Raw genomic sequence first — 7572 nt, forward strand, 5'->3', positions numbered from 1 at the left:
ATTTTCTTAATTTTTATTTTGGATTGTTTATTGTAACTGTTTAAAAAAGTAAATAATTTTTGTGTATTGATTTTTTATTCTGCTTAATTTGTATACTAGTTCTAAGTGTGTGTGTGCTCTTTAAAGTTTTCTACATATAAGATCACAGAAATAATTTTATTTCTTCCTTTCTAATTTAAATGCTATTTATTTTCTTTCCTTTCCTAAGCACTCTGGCTGTGCTATGAACTGAATGTTTTTGTCCTCCCCAAATTCAGATATTGAGGCCCTAATCCCAAATGTGATGGTATTCAGAGGTGTTTTTGTCCACGAAAGTGCGTTGAATTTTGTGAAATGCTTTTTCTGCATCAATTGAAATGATTACATGTTTTGTTTCCTTCATTGTGTTAATGTGGTATATTAACAATTGATTTTCATATGTTGAAGTACATTTGCATTGCAGGAGTAAATTCCATTTGGTCATGGTGTATAATTCTTTTCATATGCTGCTGAATTTGGTTTGGTAGTATTTTCTTGAGGATTTTTGAATCAATATCCATAAGAGATATTCATCTGCAGTGTTCTTTTCTTGTTGCATTCTTATCTGGCTTTGGTATCAGGGCAATGTTGACCTCATTGAATAAGTTAGAAAGTGTTCCCTCCTCTTCATTTTTGAAAGAGTAAGGGAGTTATTGGTGTTATTTCTTTTTTTCAATATTTGGTAGAATGTATCAGTGAAGCCATCTGGTCCTGGGCTTTTCTTTGATGGGAAGTTTTTGATTATTGATTCAATCTCTTCACAAGTTATAGGTCTATTAAAATTTTCAATTTCTTCATGATTCAATCTTGGTAGGTTTTGTGTCTCTAGAATTTTGTCATACAGTTGTTCATGATACTCTCTGGAATCCTTCATGTTCTGTATAATTCACAGTAACGTCCCCACTTTCATTTCTGATTTTAGTAATCTGAGCCTTCTCTCTTTTTTTCTTAGTCAATCTAGATAAAGGTTTGTCAATTTTGTTGATCTTTTTGACAAGCCAACTTTTGGCTTTGCTGAGTTTCTCTATTGTTTTTCTATTCTCTATTTCATTTATCTCTGCTTTAATCTTTATGATTTCCTTCTGCTAGCTTTGGGGTTAGTTTGTTCTTCTTTTTCTAGTTCCTTAAAGTATAAATTTAGATTGTTGATTTGAGATCTTTCTTCTTTTTCAATGTTAGTAGTAACGGATATAAATTTCCCTCTTAGCTGTATTTTCACTGCATCCTATAAATCTTGGTATGTTGTGTTTTAGTTTTCATTTATCTCTAAGTATTTTCTAATTTCTCTTGAGATTTCTCCTTTGACCCATTGACTGTTTAAGAGCATGCCGTTTAATTTCCACATATTTGTGAATTTTTCCATTGTCTTTTTGTTATTGATTTCTGACTTCAACTTGTGTTCAGAGAAGATGCTTTGTATGATATTGATCTTTTAAAATCTATAGAGACTAGTTTTGTGGCCCGACATATGGTCCACCCGGAGAATGTCCGTGTGCATTTGAGAAGAATGTGTATTCTGTTCTTGTTGGGTGGGGTGTTTTGTATATGTCTGTTGTATTAGTTGGTTTATTATGTCATTCAAGTCCTCTATTTCCTTTCTTATCTTTTGTCTGGTTGTTCTATTCATTATTGAAGTCTCCAATGATTATTGTAGAACGGACACTTTCTCCCTTCTTTTCTGTAGATTTTTGTTTCATGTATTTTGTGGGCCTGTAATTAGTTATGTAAATGTTTATGTTTATTATATCATCTTGCTATATTGAAACTTTTATTACTATATAATGTTCTTCTATGTCTCTTACAAACTTTTTTGAGTTGTCTATTTTGTATGATATTACTATACCCTTCCCAGCTCTCTTTTCATTACTATTTGCATGGAATATCTTTTTTCATCATTTTACTCTCAACCTTTTTGCGTCCTTGCATCTAAAGTGTGTCTGTTGTAAATAGTGCATAATTGAATCATATTTAAAATTCATTCTGCTGATCTCTGTCTTTTCATTTGAGACATTTAAAGTATTTACTGATAAGGAGGAACTTCTGCCATTTTGCTATTTGTTCTCTATAGACTTATGGCTTTTTGTCCTTTATTTTTTGCATTACTGTCTTATTCTGTGTTAATTGATTTTTGTAGTGAAACGTAATTACTTTCTGATTTCTTTTCGTGTATACGCTATAGCTATTTTCTTTGTGCTTTCCATGGGAATTATATTAACATCTCAAATTTATAATAGTCTAATTTGAATTTATACCAATTTACAGCTCCATCTCCACCTTTCAGTTATTGATGTCACAAATTATAGATGCTCAAAAATAAATATTGGTAATTATTTCTCTATGTATTTGTCTTTTAAATCATATAGAAAATAAAAGGGTAGTTAAAAACCAAAATTACAATTATATTAGTTTTATAATTGCCCATGTAAATCCTCTACTGGAGATCTTTATTTTTCCCTATTGCTTTGAGTTTCTGTCTAACAACCTTTCATTTCAACCCAAAGGACTTTCTTTAGCAGGTCTAGTAGCAATGAACTCCCTCAGCTTTTGTTCTTCTAGAAATGTCTTAATTTCTCCCTTATTTTTGAAAAATTTTTGCCAAATATAAAATTCTCAGTTGACAGTTTTCTTCTTATAGCACTTCAAATGTATCAATCCACTGCCTTCTGGCCTCCAAAGTTTTTGACAAGAAATATGCTGATAATTCTTATTAAGACTCCCCTGTATGTTATGAGTCCTTTTTATTTATGAGTCCTTATTATTCTCAAGATTCTCTCTTTGCCTTTGGCTCTCAACAGCTTGATTATAAAGTGTCTTGATGTATGTCTCTTTGAATTCCTCCTACTTGGAGTTCATTGAATTCATCTTGGATTTGTAGATTCATATCTTGCTTCTAATTTGAAGAATTTTTAGCCATTATTTCTTTAAACATCTCTCTTCCCCTTTCTCTCTCTCGTCTTAGACTCTCATAATGCATGTTGGCCTGCTTGTCACATGGGTCCCTTAGGCTCTGTTTACTTTTATTCAGTCTTTTTCCTTCTGTTCCTCAGACTCAATAACTTCCATTGTCCTACTTCAAGTCTGCCATTTTTTTCTTCTGCCTACTCAAATCTGCTTTTAAAACTCTTTAGTGAATTCAGTTATTATACTTTTCAACTCCAGAATTTTTTCCCTTTTATGTTTTCTGTGTCTTTATTGATATTTCCATTTGCTCATATATCATTTTCCTGAATTTATCCATGTCTTCCTTTAGTTCTCAGAGCATGTTAAAAACAGTTGTTTTAAAGTCTTTGTCTAGTAAGTCTGACATTTTTTCTTTCTCAGGAATGGTTTCTGTCAATTTATTTTGTTCCTCTGAACAGGCCATAGTTTCCTGTTTCTTTGTACGCCTTGTGATTTTTTTTTGTTGTTGTTGTTGAAAACTGGACATTTGAATCTTATAATGTTGTACCTTTGGAAATCAGATTCTCTCCTTTCACCAGAGTTTTCTGGCTTTTAAAAATTGTAGGATCCTCTGTGCTAGGAATCAGGCTGATGTGTAAACTTAAAATTATCTCAGGTCTTTATGGGCCTACATCTTTCCCTGGTCATGCATAGTGACTTTCTAAATTCCTCATATAAGCAGTTTGTTTTGAATGTCCTAATCCTTAAATGTCAGTCAAGCCTCTTCCTGAAAGCTGGAAGCCTTCAAATAGACTCCAGAGTTTCAAAAAGTCACTACACCAGACAGATTCTGGCAGCACATTGTTATCTAGGTGGAGAGATGGATTTTTGGCACTCCTACTCTGCCATCTTCCGTGACATTCCCCTGTATTAAATTTTAGAAAAGCTTTTCCTCAAGAGCGTATATATAATATATATTATATATGTGTGTGTATATATATTTTTATATGCCTAGTAAAAATGTCACATATTTCATATATTATTCTGGACTTTATAAACTTAAATATTAAAAAAATGAAAACACTAAAATAAGAATTAATTCAACTCTCCTCAACAAAACATTCCAATGAGGACAGGCTATGATTTGTTACACAAGTTCATTCATCAATGAATGCATTGTGCTGATGCACCACAGACGACCTACGAATTGAGTCCCTGCCACAGACCCACTAGTCAGAATCCCCCATACAGGTAAATGGTTTTCAGTGGGATAAAAAGGGGACCCTAATGTTTATTACTTAAAGTATTGTTAGTGCAGACCCTTAGCAGTACACTTTATATTTCTTCATTGAATCATCACTAAACAGTCCTTGTATCAGCACATTAACTTTGGACCTCATGTAATGAGTTATATGAGATAGGAAGATTAATTTTAGTGCATACATTCCAATATTATTTTGAAACACACTGCCACTACATTGTGTTGGTCATCATTATCACACAAGAAAAAATATTTTTAGGAATCTATTCAGAATTTTTAAGTGTCTTTTATAGTTATTTATTTTTGTCATGTAACAGACATCTCTTGGTTGAAGGTCCATCTCATAATCACCACTTCTCTGGGAATAGTCCCTAGTACACAGGGTTAAACTTCCAAGGTTAGACCTTGTCTAAAGGTCCCTGACCTCCCAGCCATAGTTAGGCAGTCCAGGAGTGGACATCTGATTTAACCTGGGCCAATCAAATTGCTTCTCCTAGGGATTTAAATATAGAAGTAAGAACCTAGAGATGAGAGTTTTTGTAGGAGAGTCATGTTACAGCAAGAACCTTGAGATGGAGGAATTATCCTGATCCAATCTAATATGAGTCCTTAAAAGTGGAAAACAATGAAAGCAGAGTGGGTCAGAGTGGTGCCATGTGTGAAGGATTCAAGCCACCACAGCTTTGAAGAAGGAGGAAGGGGACCATAAGTCGAGGAACCCAGTGACCTCTGGAAGGCGGAAAGTCCTCAGTTCACAGCAAGCAAGAAAATGTGGACCTAAGTCCTACAACTGCAAGAAACTGGATTCTTCCAACAAAGCAAATGAGGAGGAAACACATTCTCTCCCATAATCTCCAGAAAGAAATACCAAGTGCCATCACCTTCATTCTAGTCCCTTGAAGCCCATGTCTGACTTCTGACCTGTACAACCATAAGCTAATTAATCTATTGTTTCAAGACACTAAATGTGTGCTAATTTTTTTACAGCAGCATTAGAAAAGTAATACACACACCTAGTATCATTTCAGTAAATTTAATTTCTCTCCCCTAGAACTAAAAGAATCTTCAGTAATTTAAAAATTTAAGTTTGTAGAATTAAATCCATATATTCTGTGAATTAAAAAGAAAATATGTTTTCCTCAAACCTGTGATATATACCTGGCTGTGCGCAGTATTTTCTTTGTTAGTTCACAATCAAAAAGACAAAGACATTTCCACATTGCTACTGATTGTTCCTTACAATCAGATCTGAAGTTGTGGCTCCTTCTTGTTGCTTCCTCCACCAACTTGGATGAACTCAGCCAAACAAAGACAGATACTCAGCAGACACTATTCTTTCAGCAGAATTAGAATCACAGCAGATGTCTAGAAATATAAGTATATAAAATATTAAATCAAAAACATAAAGTGAATTCCAAGCAGTTCAACATGTGGGAACTTTGTTAATACTATTAAAAATTAAAATAACTTTATTATTAAAAAAATAGCTACTAGGATTTCAGGTGGAGTTGTTCTGTGACTATCTCCAATGGACTACAATGTAGTGAGTGCGTGTGCTTAATATAGAGAGCTCACGTTGGAGTACTGTGTAAGTACTTATCCTCTGAAGCCACACTGCCTGGGTACAAATCAGTTAAAATGGCGGTACCTGAATCATAGAACTGTACGCATTAAATAACTTAATACATTTAAGGCACTTAGATGAGTTCTGGCCCATAGTAAATAATTAATAACTCTTATTATTTTCATAATTATAATTATTATTCGATGAACATCTTATCATGAATATAGTTTTAAGTGAATATTTCAAGTATCTTCAATGGGCCGACCCATCATCCTGAACTGGCAAGACTACTTTATTTTACATTTGGACATTATTAAGTAATATTGTTGCCAAAACAGCTGTTTTCTTACTGGTTAGGATGCTTTTAGCTGCAAGTAACATAAAACTCAACTAATTGTGACTTAAACCATAAAGAAATTTATTGTTGACCCAATAATTACAGTTTCTTTCCCTTTCCATGTAAATTTTAGAATCAGCTTGATTTCCACAAATACTTTTTCAGGGATTATAAATAGTATTGCCTTGAATCTATAAATCAACGTGGGGGAGAACAGGCACTTTAACGGTATTGCATTTCCAATCCATGATATACAGGGTATATATACATTTACTTAGATCTTCTTTGATTTCTCTCACCAGCGTTTTATTATTTTTAAACACATACTTTATTAGATTTATACCTAAGTATTTTCTATTTGTTAGTGCAATTGCTAATAAACTATAATCATATAGTTTTTGAAATTTTAATTTCTAATTTTTTATTGCTATTATGTATAAAAATTGATATTTTTATATTGACCCTATATTCTGTGGCTGTGTTAAGTTCATTTGCTAGTTCTAGCCATATGTTGTATACTATGTGAGATTTTCTGGGTAGGTAATCATGTCATCTACAAATAGTTTTACTTCTTCCTCTCAATCATATTCTGCCCTGTCCCCCACCTTACTGTATGGGCTAGGACCTCTAATATGATGTTGAATGTAGGATGGATCAGAGTGGACATCCTTGTCTTGTTCCTGATCATAAAAGGAAAACATTTAGTTTTTTACCATCAAGTATGATGTTAGTAGCAGATTTTTTGTAGATGCTCTTCCTCACGTTGAGGAACTTCTCTCATATTCCTAGTTTGCCAAGAGTTTTTATCAGAAACGGATGATGGATTTTGTCAAATGTTTTTTTCCGGATCTATTCATATGGTGATTTTTTTCTTTATTGATAATGGTAAATTATATTGTTTAATTTTCTAATATTTAAAACAACATTGCATACATGGGATAAATTCCACTTGGTCATAATTTATTATACTTTTATATATCACTTGCTTTGATTTGCTAATCTTTTGTTAGGGATTTTTGCATTGATATTCATGATGGAAATCGTCCTGTAGATTTCTTTTCTTCTGTTGTCTTCATCTGGTTCGGTCCCAGGCAATGCTGACTTCACCAAATGAGAAGTGTTCTCTCTCAATTTTCTGAATTCTTTGAAAAGGAATAAAATTCTGATACATAGATGAACCTAGAAAACATTATGCTAAGTGAAATAAAATTATTATGCTAAGTTTGTGTAAAATTGGTACTATTTCTTCCTTAAATGTTTGGTAAATCTGCCAGTGAAGCCATCTGAGCCTGGAGGGTTTTAGAGAAGTTTTTAAAAAAATTTTTGTGTTTAAATTTTCGTAACATAAAATCTGCCACCTTAACCATTTCTATATGGTATCCTCAAGTTTTAAGCACATAAAAGAGTTCTGATATCCCCAACCTGCAGAACTCTTTTCATCTCGCAAAACTGAAACTCTGTCCGCATTAAACAACGGCCCCCCACTTCCCCCGGCCCCTGGCGACCGCCCTT

This window comes from Propithecus coquereli, unplaced genomic scaffold (assembly GCF_000956105.1).
Source record: "Propithecus coquereli isolate 6110/MARCELLA unplaced genomic scaffold, Pcoq_1.0 Scaffold657, whole genome shotgun sequence".
Taxonomy (NCBI): domain Eukaryota; kingdom Metazoa; phylum Chordata; class Mammalia; order Primates; family Indriidae; genus Propithecus; species Propithecus coquereli.